General features: G+C 47.3%; 39 non-coding genes across 39 annotated transcripts; all 39 read left to right on the top strand.

The window, feature by feature from the left end:
* Positions 1 to 451: 451 nt before the first annotated feature.
* On the top strand, positions 452 to 570 carry LOC123173262 (5S ribosomal RNA). The gene has a single exon (XR_006486047.1). It is a non-coding gene; the product is annotated as a 5S ribosomal RNA (ribosomal RNA).
* Positions 571 to 938: 368 nt separating this feature from the next.
* Positions 939 to 1,057, top strand: LOC123173281 (5S ribosomal RNA). Its single transcript, XR_006486065.1, has one exon. It is a non-coding gene; the product is annotated as a 5S ribosomal RNA (ribosomal RNA).
* A 414-nt stretch (positions 1,058 to 1,471) lies between these two features.
* On the top strand, positions 1,472 to 1,590 carry LOC123173138 (5S ribosomal RNA). Its single transcript, XR_006485930.1, has one exon. It is a non-coding gene; the product is annotated as a 5S ribosomal RNA (ribosomal RNA).
* A 374-nt stretch (positions 1,591 to 1,964) lies between these two features.
* LOC123173252 (5S ribosomal RNA) lies at positions 1,965 to 2,083 on the top strand. Its single transcript, XR_006486037.1, has one exon. It is a non-coding gene; the product is annotated as a 5S ribosomal RNA (ribosomal RNA).
* A 371-nt stretch (positions 2,084 to 2,454) lies between these two features.
* LOC123173126 (5S ribosomal RNA) lies at positions 2,455 to 2,573 on the top strand. The gene has a single exon (XR_006485918.1). It is a non-coding gene; the product is annotated as a 5S ribosomal RNA (ribosomal RNA).
* A 414-nt stretch (positions 2,574 to 2,987) lies between these two features.
* On the top strand, positions 2,988 to 3,106 carry LOC123173152 (5S ribosomal RNA). Its single transcript, XR_006485942.1, has one exon. It is a non-coding gene; the product is annotated as a 5S ribosomal RNA (ribosomal RNA).
* A 372-nt stretch (positions 3,107 to 3,478) lies between these two features.
* Positions 3,479 to 3,597, top strand: LOC123173253 (5S ribosomal RNA). The gene has a single exon (XR_006486038.1). It is a non-coding gene; the product is annotated as a 5S ribosomal RNA (ribosomal RNA).
* Positions 3,598 to 3,969: 372 nt separating this feature from the next.
* Positions 3,970 to 4,088, top strand: LOC123173399 (5S ribosomal RNA). Its single transcript, XR_006486175.1, has one exon. It is a non-coding gene; the product is annotated as a 5S ribosomal RNA (ribosomal RNA).
* A 414-nt stretch (positions 4,089 to 4,502) lies between these two features.
* Positions 4,503 to 4,621, top strand: LOC123173030 (5S ribosomal RNA). The gene has a single exon (XR_006485827.1). It is a non-coding gene; the product is annotated as a 5S ribosomal RNA (ribosomal RNA).
* A 373-nt stretch (positions 4,622 to 4,994) lies between these two features.
* On the top strand, positions 4,995 to 5,113 carry LOC123173336 (5S ribosomal RNA). The gene has a single exon (XR_006486116.1). It is a non-coding gene; the product is annotated as a 5S ribosomal RNA (ribosomal RNA).
* A 371-nt stretch (positions 5,114 to 5,484) lies between these two features.
* On the top strand, positions 5,485 to 5,603 carry LOC123173088 (5S ribosomal RNA). Its single transcript, XR_006485883.1, has one exon. It is a non-coding gene; the product is annotated as a 5S ribosomal RNA (ribosomal RNA).
* A 368-nt stretch (positions 5,604 to 5,971) lies between these two features.
* Positions 5,972 to 6,090, top strand: LOC123173166 (5S ribosomal RNA). The gene has a single exon (XR_006485956.1). It is a non-coding gene; the product is annotated as a 5S ribosomal RNA (ribosomal RNA).
* A 374-nt stretch (positions 6,091 to 6,464) lies between these two features.
* Positions 6,465 to 6,583, top strand: LOC123173410 (5S ribosomal RNA). The gene has a single exon (XR_006486185.1). It is a non-coding gene; the product is annotated as a 5S ribosomal RNA (ribosomal RNA).
* A 414-nt stretch (positions 6,584 to 6,997) lies between these two features.
* On the top strand, positions 6,998 to 7,116 carry LOC123173163 (5S ribosomal RNA). The gene has a single exon (XR_006485953.1). It is a non-coding gene; the product is annotated as a 5S ribosomal RNA (ribosomal RNA).
* Positions 7,117 to 7,489: 373 nt separating this feature from the next.
* On the top strand, positions 7,490 to 7,608 carry LOC123173254 (5S ribosomal RNA). The gene has a single exon (XR_006486039.1). It is a non-coding gene; the product is annotated as a 5S ribosomal RNA (ribosomal RNA).
* Positions 7,609 to 7,979: 371 nt separating this feature from the next.
* Positions 7,980 to 8,098, top strand: LOC123173414 (5S ribosomal RNA). Its single transcript, XR_006486186.1, has one exon. It is a non-coding gene; the product is annotated as a 5S ribosomal RNA (ribosomal RNA).
* A 414-nt stretch (positions 8,099 to 8,512) lies between these two features.
* Positions 8,513 to 8,631, top strand: LOC123173031 (5S ribosomal RNA). Its single transcript, XR_006485828.1, has one exon. It is a non-coding gene; the product is annotated as a 5S ribosomal RNA (ribosomal RNA).
* Positions 8,632 to 9,004: 373 nt separating this feature from the next.
* On the top strand, positions 9,005 to 9,123 carry LOC123173337 (5S ribosomal RNA). The gene has a single exon (XR_006486117.1). It is a non-coding gene; the product is annotated as a 5S ribosomal RNA (ribosomal RNA).
* Positions 9,124 to 9,493: 370 nt separating this feature from the next.
* On the top strand, positions 9,494 to 9,612 carry LOC123173196 (5S ribosomal RNA). The gene has a single exon (XR_006485984.1). It is a non-coding gene; the product is annotated as a 5S ribosomal RNA (ribosomal RNA).
* Positions 9,613 to 9,980: 368 nt separating this feature from the next.
* Positions 9,981 to 10,099, top strand: LOC123173168 (5S ribosomal RNA). The gene has a single exon (XR_006485957.1). It is a non-coding gene; the product is annotated as a 5S ribosomal RNA (ribosomal RNA).
* A 374-nt stretch (positions 10,100 to 10,473) lies between these two features.
* On the top strand, positions 10,474 to 10,592 carry LOC123173074 (5S ribosomal RNA). The gene has a single exon (XR_006485869.1). It is a non-coding gene; the product is annotated as a 5S ribosomal RNA (ribosomal RNA).
* A 414-nt stretch (positions 10,593 to 11,006) lies between these two features.
* Positions 11,007 to 11,125, top strand: LOC123173175 (5S ribosomal RNA). Its single transcript, XR_006485964.1, has one exon. It is a non-coding gene; the product is annotated as a 5S ribosomal RNA (ribosomal RNA).
* Positions 11,126 to 11,497: 372 nt separating this feature from the next.
* LOC123173255 (5S ribosomal RNA) lies at positions 11,498 to 11,616 on the top strand. The gene has a single exon (XR_006486040.1). It is a non-coding gene; the product is annotated as a 5S ribosomal RNA (ribosomal RNA).
* A 372-nt stretch (positions 11,617 to 11,988) lies between these two features.
* Positions 11,989 to 12,107, top strand: LOC123173415 (5S ribosomal RNA). Its single transcript, XR_006486187.1, has one exon. It is a non-coding gene; the product is annotated as a 5S ribosomal RNA (ribosomal RNA).
* A 414-nt stretch (positions 12,108 to 12,521) lies between these two features.
* On the top strand, positions 12,522 to 12,640 carry LOC123173032 (5S ribosomal RNA). The gene has a single exon (XR_006485829.1). It is a non-coding gene; the product is annotated as a 5S ribosomal RNA (ribosomal RNA).
* Positions 12,641 to 13,013: 373 nt separating this feature from the next.
* LOC123173338 (5S ribosomal RNA) lies at positions 13,014 to 13,132 on the top strand. Its single transcript, XR_006486118.1, has one exon. It is a non-coding gene; the product is annotated as a 5S ribosomal RNA (ribosomal RNA).
* Positions 13,133 to 13,503: 371 nt separating this feature from the next.
* LOC123173157 (5S ribosomal RNA) lies at positions 13,504 to 13,622 on the top strand. Its single transcript, XR_006485947.1, has one exon. It is a non-coding gene; the product is annotated as a 5S ribosomal RNA (ribosomal RNA).
* Positions 13,623 to 13,990: 368 nt separating this feature from the next.
* LOC123173209 (5S ribosomal RNA) lies at positions 13,991 to 14,109 on the top strand. The gene has a single exon (XR_006485996.1). It is a non-coding gene; the product is annotated as a 5S ribosomal RNA (ribosomal RNA).
* Positions 14,110 to 14,483: 374 nt separating this feature from the next.
* Positions 14,484 to 14,602, top strand: LOC123173416 (5S ribosomal RNA). The gene has a single exon (XR_006486188.1). It is a non-coding gene; the product is annotated as a 5S ribosomal RNA (ribosomal RNA).
* A 414-nt stretch (positions 14,603 to 15,016) lies between these two features.
* LOC123173034 (5S ribosomal RNA) lies at positions 15,017 to 15,135 on the top strand. The gene has a single exon (XR_006485831.1). It is a non-coding gene; the product is annotated as a 5S ribosomal RNA (ribosomal RNA).
* Positions 15,136 to 15,508: 373 nt separating this feature from the next.
* Positions 15,509 to 15,627, top strand: LOC123173340 (5S ribosomal RNA). The gene has a single exon (XR_006486120.1). It is a non-coding gene; the product is annotated as a 5S ribosomal RNA (ribosomal RNA).
* Positions 15,628 to 15,999: 372 nt separating this feature from the next.
* On the top strand, positions 16,000 to 16,118 carry LOC123173187 (5S ribosomal RNA). Its single transcript, XR_006485975.1, has one exon. It is a non-coding gene; the product is annotated as a 5S ribosomal RNA (ribosomal RNA).
* A 368-nt stretch (positions 16,119 to 16,486) lies between these two features.
* Positions 16,487 to 16,605, top strand: LOC123173407 (5S ribosomal RNA). Its single transcript, XR_006486183.1, has one exon. It is a non-coding gene; the product is annotated as a 5S ribosomal RNA (ribosomal RNA).
* Positions 16,606 to 16,977: 372 nt separating this feature from the next.
* LOC123173135 (5S ribosomal RNA) lies at positions 16,978 to 17,096 on the top strand. The gene has a single exon (XR_006485927.1). It is a non-coding gene; the product is annotated as a 5S ribosomal RNA (ribosomal RNA).
* A 372-nt stretch (positions 17,097 to 17,468) lies between these two features.
* Positions 17,469 to 17,586, top strand: LOC123173219 (5S ribosomal RNA). The gene has a single exon (XR_006486005.1). It is a non-coding gene; the product is annotated as a 5S ribosomal RNA (ribosomal RNA).
* Positions 17,587 to 17,951: 365 nt separating this feature from the next.
* Positions 17,952 to 18,070, top strand: LOC123173052 (5S ribosomal RNA). Its single transcript, XR_006485848.1, has one exon. It is a non-coding gene; the product is annotated as a 5S ribosomal RNA (ribosomal RNA).
* Positions 18,071 to 18,440: 370 nt separating this feature from the next.
* Positions 18,441 to 18,559, top strand: LOC123173149 (5S ribosomal RNA). The gene has a single exon (XR_006485939.1). It is a non-coding gene; the product is annotated as a 5S ribosomal RNA (ribosomal RNA).
* A 373-nt stretch (positions 18,560 to 18,932) lies between these two features.
* LOC123173198 (5S ribosomal RNA) lies at positions 18,933 to 19,051 on the top strand. Its single transcript, XR_006485986.1, has one exon. It is a non-coding gene; the product is annotated as a 5S ribosomal RNA (ribosomal RNA).
* Positions 19,052 to 19,418: 367 nt separating this feature from the next.
* On the top strand, positions 19,419 to 19,537 carry LOC123173228 (5S ribosomal RNA). The gene has a single exon (XR_006486014.1). It is a non-coding gene; the product is annotated as a 5S ribosomal RNA (ribosomal RNA).
* Positions 19,538 to 19,734: the final 197 nt, after the last annotated feature.

Genomic DNA, 19,734 nt, shown 5'->3' on the forward strand with positions numbered 1-19,734 from the left:
AGAACTCCGAAGTTAAGCGTGCTTGGGCGAGAGTAGTACTAGGATGGGTGACCTCCTGGAAAATCCTCGTGTTGCATTCCCTTTTTAATTATTTTTTGCGCCTCGTGACAAACATATCGCATGTGCGCGATATATATTAACCCCGTTATATTATTTTTGACATTTGCGATATGTTTTAGCTCGCTGCTCATTGGTCACGCGTCTAGAGGCGGCTTTGTGGCGCGAGGAGCGCGTTCTGAAAGGGGTAAAAAAATACGTGTTGCTGCGGTATAGAGGGAGGGGTGGAAACCGTGGTAAACTCGTCTCCGTGTTTGAGGGGGGGGAGTAAGTAGTATATATAGGGCATTATCCATTATTAGGCAACGGTTGTAATGGTAGTAAGAATGACAATCATCTTTGCAGTGGACCTGGGAGTGGCAAGCATAAGGGACGAAGGTGGGGGTAACATGTCGGATGCGATCATACCAGCACTAAAGCACCGGATCCCATCAGAACTCCGAAGTTAAGCGTGCTTGGGCGAGAGTAGTACTAGGATGGGTGACCTCCTGGGAAGTCCTCGTGTTGCATTCCCATTTTAATTATTTTTTGCGCCTCGTGACAAACATATCGCATGTGCGCGATATATATTAACCCCGTTATATTATTTTTGACATTTGCGATATGTTTTAGCTCGCTGCTCATTGGCACGCGTCTAGAGGCCGCTTTGTGGCGCGAGGAGCGCGTTCTGAAAGGGGTAAAAAATACGTGTTGCTGCGGTATAGAGGGTGGGGTGGAAACCGTGGTAAACTCGTCTCCGTGTTTGAGGGGGGGAGTAAGTAGTATATATAGGGCATTATCCATTATTAGGCAACGGTTGTAATGGTAGTAAGAATGGCAATCATCTTTGCAGTGGACCTGGGAGTGGCAAGCATAAGGGACGAAGGCGGGGGCAACATATCGGATGCGATCATACCAGCACTAAATCACCGGATCCCATCAGAACTCCGAAGTTAAGCGTGCTTGGGTAAGAGTAGTCCTAGGATGGGTGACCTCGTGGGAAGTCCTCGTGTTGCATTCCCTTTTTAATTATTTTTTGCGCCTCGTGACAAACATATCGCATGTGCGCGATATATATTAACCCCGTTATATTATTTTTGACATTTGCGATATGTTTTAGCTCGCTGCTCATTGGTCACGCGTCTAGAGGCGGCTTTGTGGCGCGAGGAGCGCGTTCTGAAAGGGGTAAAAAAATACTTGTTGCTGCGGTATAGAGGGAGGGGAAAGGGGTAAAAAAATACTTGTTGCTGCGGTATAGAGGGAGGGGTGGAAACCGTGGTAAACTCGTCTCCGTGTTTGAGGGGGGGAGTAAGTAGTATATATAGGGCATTATCCATTATTAGGCAACGGTTGTAATGGTAGTAAGAATGACAATCATCTTTGAAGTGGACGTGGGAGTGGCAAGCATAAGGGACGAAGGCGGGGGTAACATGTCGGATGCGATCATACCAGCACTAAAGCACCGGATCCCATCAGAACTCCGTAGTTAAGCGTGCTTGGGCGAGAGTAGTACTAGGATGGGTGACCTCCTGGGAAGTCCTCGTGTTGCATTCCATTTTTACTTATTTTTTGTGCCTCGTGACAAACATATCGCATGTGCGCGATATATATTAATCCAGTTATATTATTTTTGACATTTGCGATATGTTTTAGCTCGCTGCTCATTGGTCACGCGTCTAGAGGCGGTTTTGTGGCACGAGGAGCGCGTTTTGAAAGGTGTAAAAAAATACGTGTTGCTGCGGTATAGAGGGAGGGGTGGAAACCGTGGTAAACTCGTCTCCGTGTTTGATGGGGGGGGGGAGTAAGTAGTATATATAGGGCATTATCCATTATTAGGCAACGGTTGTAATGGTAGTAAGAATGGCAATCATCTTTGCAGTGGACCTGGGAGTGGCAAGCATAAGGGACGAAGGCGGGGGTAACATGTCGGATGCGATCATACCATCACTAAATGACCGGATCCCATCAGAACTCCGAAGTTAAGCGTGCTTGGGCGAGAGTAGTACTAGGATGGGTGACCTCCTGGGAAGTCCTCGTGTTGCATTCCCTTTTTAATTATTTTTTGCGCCTCATGACAAACATATCACATGTGCGCGATATATATTAACCCCGTTATATTATTTTTGACATTTGCGATATGTTTTAGCTCGCTGCTCATTGCTCACGCGTCTAGAGGCGGCTTTGTGGCGTGAGGAGCGCGTTCTGAAAGGGGTAAAAAAATACGTGTTGCTGCGGTATAGAGGGAGGGGTGGAAACCGTGGTAAACTCGTCTCCGTGTTTGAGGGGGGGGAGTAAGTAGTATATATAGGGCATTATCCATTATTAGGCAACGGTTGTAATGGTAGTAAGAATGACAATCATCTTTGCAGTGGACCTGGGAGTGGCAAGCATAAGGGACGAAGGTGGGGGTAACATGTCGGATGCGATCATACCAGCACTAAAGCACCGGATCCCATCAGAACTCTGAAGTTAAGCGTGCTTGGGCGAGAGTATTACTAGGATGGGTGACCTCCTGGGAAGTCCTCGTGTTGCATTCCCTTTTTAATTATTTTTTGCGCCTCGTGACAAACATATCGCATGTGCGCGATATATATTAACCCCGTTATATTATTTTTGACATTTGCGATATGTTTTAGCTCGCTGCTCATTGGTCACGCGTCTAGAGGCGGCTTTGTGGCGCGAGGAGCGCGTTCTGAAAGGGGTAAAAAAATACTTGTTGCTGCGGTATAGAGGGAGGGGAAAGGGGTAAAAAAATACTTGTTGCTGCGGTATAGAGGGAGGGGTGGAAACCGTGGTAAACTCGTCTCCGTGTTTGAGGGGGGGAGTAAGTAGTATATATAGGGCATTATCCATTATTAGGCAACGGTTGTAATGGTAGTAAGAATGACAATCATCTTTGCAGTGGACGTGGGAGTGGCAAGCATAAGGGACGAAGGCGGGGGTAACATGTCGGATGCGATCATACCAGCACTAAAGCACCGGATCCCATCAGAACTCCGTAGTTAAGCGTGCTTGGGCGAGAGTAGTACTAGGATGGGTGACCTCCTGGGAAGTCCTCGTGTTGCATTCCATTTTTACTTATTTTTTGTGCCTCGTGACAAACATATCGCATGTGCGCGATATATATTAATCCCGTTATATTATTTTTGACATTTGCGATATGTTTTAGCTCGCTGCTCATTGGTCACGCGTCTAGAGGCGGTTTTGTGGCACGAGGAGCGCGTTTTGAAAGGTGTAAAAAAATACGTGTTGCTGCGGTATAGAGGGAGGGGTGGAAACCGTGGTAAACTCGTCTCCGTGTTTGAGGGGGGGGGAGTAAGTAGTATATATAGGGCATTATCCATTATTAGGCAACGGTTGTAATGGTAGTAAGAATGGCAATCATCTTTGCAGTGGACCTGGGAGTGGCAAGCATAAGGGACGAAGGCGGGGGTAACATGTCGGATGCGATCATACCATCACTAAATGACCGGATCCCATCAGAACTCCGAAGTTAAGCGTGCTTGGGCGAGAGTAGTACTAGGATGGGTGACCTCCTGGGAAGTCCTCGTGTTGCATTCCCTTTTTAATTATTTTTTGCGCCTCATGACAAACATATCACATGTGCGCGATATATATTAACCCCGTTATATTATTTTTGACATTTGCGATATGTTTTAGCTCGCTGCTCATTGCTCACGCGTCTAGAGGCGGCTTTGTGGCGTGAGGAGCGCGTTCTGAAAGGGGTAAAAAAATACGTGTTGCTGCGGTATAGAGGGAGGGGTGGAAACCGTGGTAAACTCGTCTCCGTGTTTGAGGGGGGGGGAGTAAGTAGTATATATAGGGCATTATCCATTATTAGGCAACGGTTGTAATGGTAGTAAGAATGACAATCATCTTTGCAGTGGACCTGGGAGTGGCAAGTATAAGGGACGAAGGTGGGGGTAACATGTCGGATGCGATCATACCAGCACTAAAGCACCGGATCCCATCAGAACTCTGAAGTTAAGCGTGCTTGGGCGAGAGTAGTACTAGGATGGGTGACCTCCTGGGAAGTCCTCGTGTTGCATTCCCTTTTTAATTATTTTTTGCGCCTCGTGACAAACATATCGCATGTGCGCGATATATATTAACCCCGTTATATTATTTTTGACATTTGCGATATGTTTTAGCTCGCTGCTCATTGGTCACGCGTCTAGAGGCGGCTTTGTGGCGCGAGGAGCGCGTTCTGAAAGGGGTAAAAAAATACTTGTTGCTGCGGTATAGAGGGAGGGGAAAGGGGTAAAAAAATACTTGTTGCTGCGGTATAGAGGGAGGGGTGGAAACCGTGGTAAACCCGTCTCCGTGTTTGAGGGGGGGAGTAAGTAGTATATATAGGGCATTATCCATTATTAGGCAACGGTTGTAATGGTAGTAAGAATGACAATCATCTTTGCAGTGGACGTGGGAGTGGCAAGCATAAGGGACGAAGGCGGGGGTAACATGTCGGATGCGATCATACCAGTACTAAAGCACCGGATCCCATCAGAACTCCGTAGTTAAGCGTGCTTGGGCGAGAGTAGTACTAGGATGGGTGACCTCCTGGGAAGTCCTCGTGTTGCATTCCATTTTTACTTATTTTTTGTGCCTCGTGACAAACATATCGCATGTGCGCGATATATATTAATCCCGTTATATTATTTTTGACATTTGCGATATGTTTTAGCTCGCTGCTCATTGGTCACGCGTCTAGAGGCGGTTTTGTGGCACGAGGAGCGCGTTTTGAAAGGTGTAAAAAAATACGTGTTGTTGCGGTATAGAGGGAGGGGTGGAAACCGTGGTAAACTCGTCTCCGTGTTTGAGGGGGGGGGGAGTAAGTAGTATATATAGGGCATTATCCATTATTAGGCAACGGTTGTAATGGTAGTAATAATGGCAATCATCTTTGCAGTGGACCTGGGAGTGGCAAGCATAAGGGACGAAGGCGGGGGTAACATGTCGGATGCGATCATACCATCACTAAATGACCGGATCCCATCAGAACTCCGAAGTTAAGCGTGCTTGGGCGAGAGTAGTACTAGGATGGGTGACCTCCTGGAAAATCCTCGTGTTGCATTCCCTTTTTAATTATTTTTTGCGCCTCGTGACAAACATATCGCATGTGCGCGATATATATTAACCCCGTTATATTATTTTTGACATTTGCGATATGTTTTAGCTTGCTGCTCATTGGTCACGCGTCTAGAGGCGGCTTTGTGGCGCGAGGAGCGCGTTCTGAAAGGGGTAAAAAAATACGTGTTGCTGCGGTATAGAGGGAGGGGTGGAAACCGTGGTAAACTCGTCTCCGTGTTTGAGGGGGGGGAGTAAGTAGTATATATAGGGCATTATCCATTATTAGGCAACGGTTGTAATGGTAGTAAGAATGACAATCATCTTTGCAGTGGACCTGGGAGTGGCAAGCATAAGGGACGAAGGTGGGGGTAACATGTCGGATGCGATCATACCAGCACTAAAGCACCCGATCCCATCAGAACTCCGAAGTTAAGCGTGCTTGGGCGAGAGTAGTACTAGGATGGGTGACCTCCTGGGAAGTCCTCGTGTTGCATTCCCTTTTTAATTATTTTTTGCGCCTCGTGACAAACATATCGCATGTGCGCGATATATATTAACCCCGTTATATTATTTTTGACATTTGCGATATGTTTTAGCTCGCTGCTCATTGGCACGCGTCTAGAGGCGGCTTTGTGGCGCGAGGAGCGCGTTCTGAAAGGGGTAAAAAATACGTGTTGCTGCGGTATAGAGGGTGGGGTGGAAACCGTGGTAAACTCGTCTCCGTGTTTGAGGGGGGGAGTAAGTAGTATATATAGGGCATTATCCATTATTAGGCAACGGTTGTAATGGTAGTAAGAATGGCAATCATCTTTGCAGTGGACCTGGGAGTGGCAAGCATAAGGGACGAAGGCGGGGGTAACATATCGGATGCGATCATACCAGCACTAAATCACCGGATCCCATCAGAACTTTGAAGTTAAGCGTGCTTGGGCGAGAGTAGTACCAGGATGGGTGACCTCCTGGGAAGTCCTCGTGTTGCATTCCCTTTTTTATTATTTTTTGCGCCTCGTGACAAACATATCGCATGTGCGCGATATATATTAACCTCGTTATATTATTTTTGACATTTGCGATATGTTTTAGCTCGCTGCTCATTGGTCACGCGTCTAGAGGCGGCTTTGTGGCGCGAGGAGCGCGTTCTGAAAGGGGTAAAAAAATACGTGTTGCTGCGGTATAGAGGGAGGGGTGGAAACCGTGGTAAACTCGCCTGCGTGTTTGAGGCGGGGGGGGAGTAAGTAGTATATATAGGGCATTATCCATTATTAGGCAACGGTTGTAATGGTAGTAAGAATGACAATCATCTTTGCAGTGGACCTGGGAGTGGCAAGCATAAGGGACGAAGGTGGGGGTAACATGTCGGATGCGATCATACCAGCACTAAAGCACCGGATCCCATCAGAACTCTGAAGTTAAGCGTGCTTGGGCGAGAGTAGTACTAGGATGGGTGACCTCCTGGGAAGTCCTCGTGTTGCATTCCCTTTTTAATTATTTTTTGCGCCTCGTGACAAACATATCGCATGTGCGCGATATATATTAACCCCGTTATATTATTTTTGACATTTGCGATATGTTTTAGCTCGCTGCTCATTGGTCACGCGTCTAGAGGCGGCTTTGTGGCGCGAGGAGCGCGTTCTGAAAGGGGTAAAAAAATACTTGTTGCTGCGGTATAGAGGGAGGGGAAAGGGGTAAAAAAATACTTGTTGCTGCGGTATAGAGGGAGGGGTGGAAACCGTGGTAAACTCGTCTCCGTGTTTGAGGGGGGGAGTAAGTAGTATATATAGGGCATTATCCATTATTAGGCAACGGTTGTAATGGTAGTAAGAATGACAATCATCTTTGCAGTGGACGTGGGAGTGGCAAGCATAAGGGACGAAGGCGGGGGTAACATGTCGGATGCGATCATACCAGCACTAAAGCACCGGATCCCATCAGAACTCCGTAGTTAAGCGTGCTTGGGCGAGAGTAGTACTAGGATGGGTGACCTCCTGGGAAGTCCTCGTGTTGCATTCCATTTTTACTTATTTTTTGTGCCTCGTGACAAACATATCGCATGTGCGCGATATATATTAATCCCGTTATATTATTTTTGACATTTGCGATATGTTTTAGCTCGCTGCTCATTGGTCACGCGTCTAGAGGCGGTTTTGTGGCACGAGGAGCGCGTTTTGAAAGGTGTAAAAAAATACGTGTTGCTGCGGTATAGAGGGAGGGGTGGAAACCGTGGTAAACTCGTCTCCGTGTTTGAGGGGGGGGGGAGTAAGTAGTATATATAGGGCATTATCCATTATTAGGCAACGGTTGTAATGGTAGTAAGAATGGCAATCATCTTTGCAGTGGACCTGGGAGTGGCAAGCATAAGGGACGAAGGCGGGGGTAACATGTCGGATGCGATCATACCATCACTAAATGACCGGATCCCATCAGAACTCCGAAGTTAAGCGTGCTTGGGCGAGAGTAGTACTAGGATGGGTGACCTCCTGGGAAGTCCTCGTGTTGCATTCCCTTTTCAATTATTTTTTGCGCCTCATGACAAACATATCACATGTGCGCGATATATATTAACCCCGTTATATTATTTTTGACATTTGCGATATGTTTTAGCTCGCTGCTCATTGCTCACGCGTCTAGAGGCGGCTTTGTGGCGTGAGGAGCGCGTTCTGAAAGGGGTAAAAAAATACGTGTTGCTGCGGTATAGAGGGAGGGGTGGAAACCGTGGTAAACTCGTCTCCGTGTTTGAGGGGGGGGAGTAAGTAGTATATATAGGGCATTATCCATTATTAGGCAACGGTTGTAATGGTAGTAAGAATGACAATCATCTTTGCAGTGGACCTGGGAGTGGCAAGTATAAGGGACGAAGGTGGGGGTAACATGTCGGATGCGATCATACCAGCACTAAAGCACCGGATCCCATCAGAACTCTGAAGTTAAGCGTGCTTGGGCGAGAGTAGTACTAGGATGGGTGACCTCCTGGGAAGTCCTCGTGTTGCATTCCCTTTTTAATTATTTTTTGCGCCTCGTGACAAACATATCGCATGTGCGCGATATATATTAACCCCGTTATATTATTTTTGACATTTGCGATATGTTTTAGCTCGCTGCTCATTGGTCACGCGTCTAGAGGCGGCTTTGTGGCGCGAGGAGCGCGTTCTGAAAGGGGTAAAAAAATACTTGTTGCTGCGGTATAGAGGGAGGGGAAAGGGGTAAAAAAATACTTGTTGCTGCGGTATAGAGGGAGGGGTGGAAACCGTGGTAAACCCGTCTCCGTGTTTGAGGGGGGGAGTAAGTAGTATATATAGGGCATTATCCATTATTAGGCAACGGTTGTAATGGTAGTAAGAATGACAATCATCTTTGCAGTGGACGTGGGAGTGGCAAGCATAAGGGACGAAGGCGGGGGTAACATGTCGGATGCGATCATACCAGTACTAAAGCACCGGATCCCATCAGAACTCCGTAGTTAAGCGTGCTTGGGCGAGAGTAGTACTAGGATGGGTGACCTCCTGGGAAGTCCTCGTGTTGCATTCCATTTTTACTTATTTTTTGTGCCTCGTGACAAACATATCGCATGTGCGCGATATATATTAATCCCGTTATATTATTTTTGACATTTGCGATATGTTTTAGCTCGCTGCTCATTGGTCACGCGTCTAGAGGCGGTTTTGTGGCACGAGGAGCGCGTTTTGAAAGGTGTATAAAAATACGTGTTGCTGCGGTATAGAGGGAGGGGTGGAAACCGTGGTAAACTCGTCTCCGTGTTTGAGGGGGGGGGGAGTAAGTAGTATATATAGGGCATTATCCATTATTAGGCAACGGTTGTAATGGTAGTAAGAATGGCAATCATCTTTGCAGTGGACCTGGGAGTGGCAAGCATAAGGGACGAAGGCGGGGGTAACATGTCGGATGCGATCATACCATCACTAAATGACCGGATCCCATCAGAACTCCGAAGTTAAGCGTGCTTGGGCGAGAGTAGTACTAGGATGGGTGACCTCCTGGAAAATCCTCGTGTTGCATTCCCTTTTTAATTATTTTTTGCGCCTCGTGACAAACATATCGCATGTGCGCGATATATATTAACCCCGTTATATTATTTTTGACATTTGCGATATGTTTTAGCTCGCTGCTCATTGGTCACGCGTCTAGAGGCGGCTTTGTGGCGCGAGGAGCGCGTTCTGAAAGGGGTAAAAAAATACGTGTTGCTGCGGTATAGAGGGAGGGGTGGAAACCGTGGTAAACTCGTCTCCGTGTTTGAGGGGGGGAGTAAGTAGTATATATAGGGCATTATCCATTATTAGGCAACGGTTGTAATGGTAGTAAGAATGACAATCATCTTTGCAGTGGACCTGGGAGTGGCAAGCATAAGGGACGAAGGTGGGGGTAACATGTCGGATGCGATCATACCAACACTAAAGCACCCGATCCCATCAGAACTCCGAAGTTAAGCGTGCTTGGGCGAGAGTAGTACTAGGATGGGTGACCTCCTGGGAAGTCCTCGTGTTGCATTCCCTTTTTAATTATTTTTTGCGCCTCGTGACAAACATATCGCATGTGCGCGATATATATTAACCCCGTTATATTATTTTTGACATTTGCGATATGTTTTAGCTCGCTGCTCATTGGCACGCGTCTAGAGGCGGCTTTGTGGCGCGAGGAGCGCGTTCTGAAAGGGGTAAAAAATACGTGTTGCTGCGGTATAGAGGGTGGGGTGGAAACCGTGGTAAACTCGTCTCCGTGTTTGAGGGGGGGAGTAAGTAGTATATATAGGGCATTATCCATTATTAGGCAACGGTTGTAATGGTAGTAAGAATGGCAATCATCTTTGCAGTGGACCTGGGAGTGGCAAGCATAAGGGACGAAGGCGGGGGTAAGATATCGGATGCGATCATACCAGCACTAAATCACCGGATCCCATCAGAACTTTGAAGTTAAGCGTGCTTGGGCGAGAGTAGTACCAGGATGGGTGACCTCCTGGGAAGTCCTCGTGTTGCATTCCCTTTTTTATTATTTTTTGCGCCTCGTGACAAACATATCGCATGTGCGCGATATATATTAACCTCGTTATATTATTTTTGACATTTGCGATATGTTTTAGCTCGCTGCTCATTGGTCACGCGTCTAGAGGCGGCTTTGTGGCGCGAGGAGCGCGTTCTGAAAGGGGTAAAAAAATACGTGTTGCTGCGGTATAGAGGGAGGGGTGGAAACCGTGGTAAACTCGCCTGCGTGTTTGAGGCGGGGGGGGAGTAAGTAGTATATATAGGGCATTATCCATTATTAGGCAACGGTTGTAATGGTAGTAAGAATGACAATCATCTTTGCAGTGGACCTGGGAGTGGCAAGCATAAGGGACGAAGGTGGGGGTAACATGTCGGATGCGATCATACCAGCACTAAAGCACCGGATCCCATCAAAACTCCGAAGTTAAGCGTGCTTGGGCGAGAGTAGTACTAGGATGGGTGACCTCCTGGGAAGTCCTCGTGTTGCATTCCCTTTTTAATTATTTTTTGCGCCTCGTGACAAACATATCGCATGTGCGCGATATATATTAACCCCGTTATATTATTTTTGACATTTGCGATATGTTTTAGCTCGCTGCTCATTAGTCACGCGTCTAGAGGCGGCTTTGTGGCGCGAGGAGCGCGTTCTGAAAGGGGTAAAAAAATACTTGTTGCTGCGGTATAGAGGGAGGGGAAAGGGGTAAAAAAATACTTGTTGCTGCGGTATAGAGGGAGGGGTGGAAACCGTGGTAAACTCGTCTCCCTGTTTGAGGGGGGGAGTAAGTAGTATATATAGGGCATTATCCATTATTAGGCAACGGTTGTAATGGTAGTAAGAATGACAATCATCTTTGCAGTGGACGTGGGAGTGGCAAGCATAAGGGACGAAGGCGGGGGTAACATGTCGGATGCGATCATACCAGCACTAAAGCACCGGATCCCATCAGAACTCCGTAGTTAAGCGTGCTTGGGCGAGAGTAGTACTAGGATGGGTGACCTCCTGGGAAGTCCTCGTGTTGCATTCCATTTTTACTTATTTTTTGTGCCTCGTGACAAACATATCGCATGTGCGCGATATATATTAATCCCGTTATATTATTTTTGACATTTGCGATATGTTTTAGCTCGCTGCTCATTGGTCACGCGTCTAGAGGCGGTTTTGTGGCACGAGGAGCGCGTTTTGAAAGGTGTAAAAAAATACGTGTTGCTGCGGTATAGAGGGAGGGGTGGAAACCGTGGTAAACTCGTCTCCGTGTTTGAGGGGGGGGGAGTAAGTAGTATATATAGGGCATTATCCATTATTAGGCAACGGTTGTAATGGTAGTAAGAATGGCAATCATCTTTGCAGTGGACCTGGGAGTGGCAAGCATAAGGGACGAAGGCGGGGGTAACATGTCGGATGCGATCATACCATCACTAAATGACCGGATCCCATCAGAACTCCGAAGTTAAGCGTGCTTGGGCGAGAGTAGTACTAGGATGGGTGACCTCCTGGGAAGTCCTCGTGTTGCATTCCCTTTTTAATTATTTTTTGCGCCTCATGACAAACATATCACATGTGCGCGATATATATTAACCCCGTTATATTATTTTTGACATTTGCGATATGTTTTAGCTCGCTGCTCATTGCTCACGCGTCTAGAGGCGGCTTTGTGGCGTGAGGAGCGCGTTCTGAAAGGGGTAAAAAAATACGTGTTGCTGCGGTATAGAGGGAGGGGTGGAAACCGTGGTAAACTCGTCTCCGTGTTTGAGGGGGGGGGAGTAAGTAGTATATATAGGGCATTATCCATTATTAGGCAACGGTTGTAATGGTAGTAAGAATGACAATCATCTTTGCAGTGGACCTGGGAGTGGCAAGTATAAGGGACGAAGGTGGGGGTAACATGTCGGATGCGATCATACCAGCACTAAAGCACCGGATCCCATCAGAACTCTGAAGTTAAGCGTGCTTGGGCGAGAGTAGTACTAGGATGGGTGACCTCCTGGGAAGTCCTCGTGTTGCATTCCCTTTTTAATTATTTTTTGCGCCTCGTGACAAACATATCGCATGTGCGCGATATATATTAACCCCGTTATATTATTTTTGACATTTGCGATATGTTTTAGCTCGCTGCTCATTGGTCACGCGTCTAGAGGCGGCTTTGTGGCGCGAGGAGCGCGTTCTGAAAGGGGTAAAAAAATACTTGTTGCTGCGGTATAGAGGGAGGGGAAAGGGGTAAAAAAATACTTGTTGCTGCGGTATAGAGGGAGGGGTGGAAACCGTGGTAAACCCGTCTCCGTGTTTGAGGGGGGGAGTAAGTAGTATATATAGGGCATTATCCATTATTAGGCAACGGTTGTAATGGTAGTAAGAATGACAATCATCTTTGCAGTGGACGTGGGAGTGGCAAGCATAAGGGACGAAGGCGGGGGTAACATGTCGGATGCGATCATACCAGTACTAAAGCACCGGATCCCATCAGAACTCCGTAGTTAAGCGTGCTTGGGCGAGAGTAGTACTAGGATGGGTGACCTCCTGGGAAGTCCTCGTGTTGCATTCCATTTTTACTTATTTTTTGTGCCTCGTGACAAACATATCGCATGTGCGCGATATATATTAATCCCGTTATATTATTTTTGACATTTGCGATATGTTTTAGCTCGCTGCTCATTGGTCACGCGTCTAGAGGCGGTTTTGTGGCACGAGGAGCGCGTTTTGAAAGGTGTATAAAAATACGTGTTGCTGCGGTATAGAGGGAGGGGTGGAAACCGTGGTAAACTCGTCTCCGTGTTTGAGGGGGGGGGGAGTAAGTAGTATATATAGGGCATTATCCATTATTAGGCAACGGTTGTAATGGTAGTAAGAATGGCAATCATCTTTGCAGTGGACCTGGGAGTGGCAAGCATAAGGGACGAAGGCGGGGGTAACATGTCGGATGCGATCATACCATCACTAAATGACCGGATCCCATCAGAACTCCGAAGTTAAGCGTGCTTGGGCGAGAGTAGTACTAGGATGGGTGACCTCCTGGAAAATCCTCGTGTTGCATTCCCTTTTTAATTATTTTTTGCGCCTCGTGACAAACATATCGCATGTGCGCGATATATATTAACCCCGTTATATTATTTTTGACATTTGCGATATGTTTTAGCTCGCTGCTCATTGGTCACGCGTCTAGAGGCGGCTTTGTGGCGCGAGGAGCGCGTTCTGAAAGGGGTAAAAAAATACGTGTTGCTGCGGTATAGAGGGAGGGGTGGAAACCGTGGTAAACTCGTCTCCGTGTTTGAGGGGGGGGAGTAAGTAGTATATATAGGGCATTATCCATTATTAGGCAACGGTTGTAATGGTAGTAAGAATGACAATCATCTTTGCAGTGGACCTGGGAGTGGCAAGCATAAGGGACGAAGGTGGGGGTAACATGTCGGATGCGATCAAAGCAGCACTAAAGCACCGGATCCCATCAGAACTCCGAAGTTAAGCGTGCTTGGGCGAGAGTAGTACTAGGATGGGTGACCTCTTGGGAAGTCCTCGTGTTGCATTCCCTTTTTAATTATTTTTTGCGCCTCGTGACAAACATATCGCATGTGCGCGATATATATTAACCCCGTTATATTATTTTTGACATTTGCGATATGTTTTAGCTCGCTGCTCATTGGCACGCGTCTAGAGGCGGCTTTGTGGCGCGAGGAGCGCGTTCTGAAAGGGGTAAAAAATACGTGTTGCTGCGGTATAGAGGGTGGGGTGGAAACCGTGGTAAACTCGTCTCCGTGTTTGAGGGGGGGAGTAAGTAGTATATATAGGGCATTATCCATTATTAGGCAACGGTTGTAATGGTAGTAAGAATGGCAATCATCTTTGCAGTGGACCTGGGAGTGGCAAGCATAAGGGACGAAGGCGGGGGTAACATATCGGATGCGATCATACCAGCACTAAATCACCGGATCCCATCAGAACTCCGTAGTTAAGCGTGCTTGGGCGAGAGTAGTACCAGGATGGGTGACCTCCGGTGAAGTCCTCGTGTTGCATTCCCTTTTTTATTATTTTTTGCGCCTCGTGACAAACATATCGCATGTGCGCGATATATATTAACCTCGTTATATTATTTTTGACATTTGCGATATGTTTTAGCTCGCTGCTCATTGGTCACGCGTCTAGAGGCGGCTTTGTGGCGCGAGGAGCGCGTTCTGAAAGGGGTAAAAAAATACGTGTTGCTGCGGTATAGAGGGAGGGGTGGAAACCGTGGTAAACTCGCCTGCGTGTTTGAGGCGGGGGGGGAGTAAGTAGTATATATAGGGCATTATCCATTATTAGGCAACGGTTGTAATGGTAGTAAGAATGACAATCATCTTTGCAGTGGACCTGGGAGTGGCAAGCATAAGGGACGAAGGTGGGGGTAACATGTCGGATGCGATCATACCAGCACTAAAGCACCGGATCCCATCAGAACTCTGAAGTTAAGCGTGCTTGGGCGAGAGTAGTACTAGGATGGGTGACCTCCTGGGAAGTCCTCGTGTTGCATTCCCTTTTTAATTATTTTTTGCGCCTCGTGACAAACATATCGCATGTGCGCGATATATATTAACCCCGTTATATTATTTTTGACATTTGCGATATGTTTTAGCTCGCTGCTCATTGGTCACGCGTCTAGAGGCGGCTTTGTGGCGCGAGGAGCGCGTTCTGAAAGGGGTAAAAAAATACTTGTTGCTGCGGTATAGAGGGAGGGGAAAGGGGTAAAAAAATACTTGTTGCTGCGGTATAGAGGGAGGGGTGGAAACCGTGGTAAACCCGTCTCCGTGTTTGAGGGGGGGAGTAAGTAGTATATATAGGGCATTATCCATTATTAGGCAACGGTTGTAATGGTAGTAAGAATGACAATCATCTTTGCAGTGGACGTGGGAGTGGCAAGCATAAGGGACGAAGGCGGGGGTAACATGTCGGATGCGATCATACCAGTACTAAAGCACCGGATCCCATCAGAACTCCGTAGTTAAGCGTGCTTGGGCGAGAGTAGTACTAGGATGGGTGACCTCCTGGGAAGTCCTCGTGTTGCATTCCATTTTTACTTATTTTTTGTGCCTCGTGACAAACATATCGCATGTGCGCGATATATATTAATCCCGTTATATTATTTTTGACATTTGCGATATGTTTTAGCTCGCTGCTCATTGGTCACGCGTCTAGAGGCGGTTTTGTGGCACGAGGAGCGCGTTTTGAAAGGTGTATAAAAATACGTGTTGCTGCGGTATAGAGGGAGGGGTGGAAACCGTGGTAAACTCGTCTCCGTGTTTGAGGGGGGGGGGAGTAAGTAGTATATATAGGGCATTATCCATTATTAGGCAACGGTTGTAATGGTAGTAAGAATGGCAATCATCTTTGCAGTGGACCTGGGAGTGGCAAGCATAAGGGACGAAGGCGGGGGTAACATGTCGGATGCGATCATACCATCACTAAATGACCGGATCCCATCAGAACTCCGAAGTTAAGCGTGCTTGGGCGAGAGTAGTACTAGGATGGGTGACCTCCTGGAAAATCCTCGTGTTGCATTCCCTTTTTAATTATTTTTTGCGCCTCGTGACAAACATATCGCATGTGCGCGATATATATTAACCCCGTTATATTATTTTTGACATTTGCGATATGTTTTAGCTCGCTGCTCATTGGTCACGCGTCTAGAGGCGGCTTTGTGGCGCGAGGAGCGCGTTCTGAAAGGGGTAAAAAAATACGTGTTGCTGCGGTATAGAGGGAGGGGTGGAAACCGTGGTAAACTCGTCTCCGTGTTTGAGGGGGGGGGAGTAAGTAGTATATATAGGGCATTATCCATTATTAGGCAACGGTTGTAATGGTAGTAAGAATGACAATCATCTTTGCAGTGGACCTGGGAGTGGCAAGCATAAGGGACGAAGGCGGGGGTAACATGTCGGATGCGATCATACCAGCACTAAAGCACCGGATCCCATCAGAACTCCGTAGTTAAGCGTGCTTGGGCGAGAGTAGTACTAGGATGGGTGACCTCCTGGGAAGTCCTCGTGTTGCATTCCCTTTTTAATTATTTTTTGCGGCTCGTGACAAACATATCGCATGTGCGCGATATATATTAACCCCGTTATATTTTTTTGACATTTGCGATATGTTTTAGCTCGCTGCTCATTGGTCACGCGTCTAGAGGCGGCTTTGTGGCGCGAGGAGCGCGTTCTGAAAGGGTAAAAAAATACGTGTTGCTGCGGTATAGAGGGAGGGGTGGAAACCGTGGTAAACTCGTCTCTGTGTTTGAGGGGGGGAGTAAGTAGTATATATAGGGCATTATCCATTATTAGGCAACGGTTGTAATGGTAGTAAGAATGACAATCATCTTTGCAGTGGACCTGGGAGTGGCAAGCATAAGGGACGAAGGCGGGGGTAACATGTCGGATGCGATCATACCAGCACTAAAGCACCGTATCCAATCATAACTCCGAAGTTAAGCTTGCTTGGGCGAGAGTAGTACTAGGATGGGTGACCTCCTGGAAAATCCTCGTGTTGCATTCCCTTTCTAATTATTTTTTGCGCCTCGTGACAAACATATCGCATGTGCGCGATATATATTAACCCCGTTATATTATTTTTGACATTTGCGATATGTTTTAGCTCGCTGCTCATTGGTCACGCGTCTAGAGGCGGATTTGTGGCGCGAGGAGCGCGTTCTGAAAGGGGTAAAAAAATACGTGTTGCTGCGGTATAGAGGGAGGGGTGGAAACCGTGGTAAACTCGTCTCCGTGTTTGAGGGGGGGGGAGTAAGTAGTATATATAGGGCATTATCCATTATTAGGCAACGGTTGTAATGGTAGTAAGAATGACAATCATCTTTGCAGTGGACCTGGGAGTGGCAAGCATAAGGGACGAAGGCGGGGGTAACATGTCGGATGCGATCATACCAGCACTAAAGCACCGGATCCCATCAGAACTCCGTAGTTAAGCGTGCTTGGGCGAGAGTAGCACTAGGATGGGTGACCTCCTGGGAAGTCCTCGTGTTGCATTCCCTTTTTAATTATTTTTTGCGGCTCGTGACAAACATATCGCATGTGCGCGATATATATTAACCCCATTATATTATTTTTGACATTTGCGATATGTTTTAGCTCGCAGCTCATTGGTCACGCGTCCAGAGGCGGCTTTGTGGCGCGAGGAGCGCGTTCTGAAAGGGGTAGAAAAATACGTGTTGCTGCGGTATAGAGGGAGGGGTGGAAACCGTGGTAAACTCGTCTCCGTGTTTGAGGGGGGGGGAGTAAGTAGTATATATAGGGCATTATCCATTATTAGGCAACGGTTGTAATTGTAGTAAGAATGACAATCATCTTTGAAGTGGACCTGGGAGTGGCAAGCATAAGGGACGAAGGCAGGGGTAAAATGTCGGATGCGATCATACCAGCACTAAAGCACCGGATCCCATCAGAACTCCGAAGTTAAGCGTGCTTGGGCTGAGTTGTACTAGGATGGGTGACCTCCTGGGAAGTCCTCGTGTTGCATTCCCTTTTTAATTATTTTTTGCGCCTCGTGACAAACATATCGCATGTGCGCGATATATATTAACCCCGTTATATTATTTTTGACATTTGCGATATGTTTTAGCTCGCTGTTCATTGGCACGCGTCTAGAGGCGGCTTTGTGGCGCGAGGAGCGCGTTCTGGTAAAAAAATACGTGTTGCTGCGGTATAGAGGGAGGGGTGGAAACCGTGGTAAACTCGTCTCCGTGTTTGAGGGGGGGGGAGTAAGTAGTATATATAGGGCATTATCCATTATTAGGCAACGGTTGTAATGGTAGTAAGAATGACAATCATCTTTGCAGTGGACCTGGGAGTGGCAAGCATAAGGGACGAAGGCGGGGGTAACATGTCGGATGCGATCATACCAGCACTAAAGCACCGGATCCCATCAGAACTCCGAAGTTAAGCGTGCTTGGGCGAGAGTAGTACTAGGATGGGTGACCTCCTGGAAAATCCTCGTGTTGCATTCCCTTTTTAATTATTTTTTGCGCCTCGTGACAAACATATCGCATGTGCGCGATATATATTAACCCCGTTATATTATTTTTGACATTTGCGATATGTTTTAGCTCGCTGCTCATTGGTCACGCGTCTAGAGGCGGCTTTGTGGCGCGAGGAGCGCGTTCTGAAAGGGGTAAAAAAATACGTGTTGCTGCGGTATAGAGGGAGGGGTGGAAACCGTGGTAAACTCGTCTCTGTGTTTGAGGGGGGGAGTAAGTAGTATATATAGGGCATTATCCATTATTAGGCAACGGTTGTAATGGTAGTAAGAATGACAATCATCTTTGCAGTGGACCTGGGAGTGGCAAGCATAAGGGACGAAGGCGGGGGTAACATGTCGGATGCGATCATACCAGCACTAAAGCACCGGATCCCATCAGAACTCCGAAGTTAAGCATGCTTGGGCGAGAGTAGTACTAGGATGGGTGACCTCCTGGAAAATCCTCGTGTTGCATTCCCTTTCTAATTATTTTTTGCGCCTCGTGACAAACATATCGCATGTGCGCGATATATATTAACCCCGTTTTATTATTTTTGACATTTGCGATATGTTTTAGCTCGCTGCTCATTGGTCACGCGTCTAGAGGCGGATTTGTGGCGCGAGGAGCGCGTTCTGAAAGGGGTAAAAAAATACGTGTTGCTGCGGTATAGAGGGAGGGGTGGAAACCGTGGTAAACTCGTCTCCGTGTTTGAGGGGGGGGGGAGTAAGTAGTATATATATGGCATTATCCATTATTAGGCAACGGTTGTAATGGTAGTAAGAATGACAATCATCTTTGCAGTGGACCTGGGAGTGGCAAGCATAAGGGACGAAGGCGGGGGTAACATGTCGGATGCGATCATACCAGCACTAAAGCACCGGATCCCATCAGAACTCCGTAGTTAAGCGTGCTTGGGCGAGAGTAGTACTAGGATGGGTGACCTCCTGGGAAGTCCTCGTGTTGCATTCCCTTTTTAATTATTTTTTGCGGCTCGTGACAAACATATCGCATGTGCGCGATATATATTAACCCCGTTATATTATTTTTGACATTTGCGATATGTTTTAGCTCGCTGCTCATTGGCACGCGTCTAGAGGCGGCTTTGTGGCGCGAGGAGCGCGTTCTGAAAGGGTAAAAAATACGTGTTGCTGCGGTATAGAGGGTGGGGTGGAAACCGTGGTAAACTCGTCTCCGTGTTTGAGGGGGGGAGTAAGTAGTATATATAGGGCATTATCCATTATTAGGCAACGGTTGTAATGGTAGTAAGAATGGCAATCATCTTTGCAGTGGACCTGGGAGTGGCAAGCATAAGGGACGAAGGCGGGGGTAACATATCGGATGCGATCATACCAGCACTAAATCACCGGATCCCATCAGAACTTTGAAGTTAAGCGTGCTTGGGCGAGAGTAGTACCAGGATGGGTGACCTCCGGGGAAGTCCTCGTGTTGCATTCCCTTTTTTATTATTTTTTGCGCCTCGTGACAAACATATCGCATGTGCGCGATATATATTAACCTCGTTATATTATTTTTGACATTTGCGATATCTTTTAGCTCGCTGCTCATTGGTCACGCGTCTAGAGGCGGCTTTGTGGCGCGAGGAGCGCGTTCTGAAAGGGGTAAAAAAATACGTGTTGCTGCGGTATAGAGGG

This window comes from Triticum aestivum, unplaced genomic scaffold (assembly GCF_018294505.1).
Source record: "Triticum aestivum cultivar Chinese Spring unplaced genomic scaffold, IWGSC CS RefSeq v2.1 scaffold54592, whole genome shotgun sequence".
Taxonomy (NCBI): domain Eukaryota; kingdom Viridiplantae; phylum Streptophyta; class Magnoliopsida; order Poales; family Poaceae; genus Triticum; species Triticum aestivum.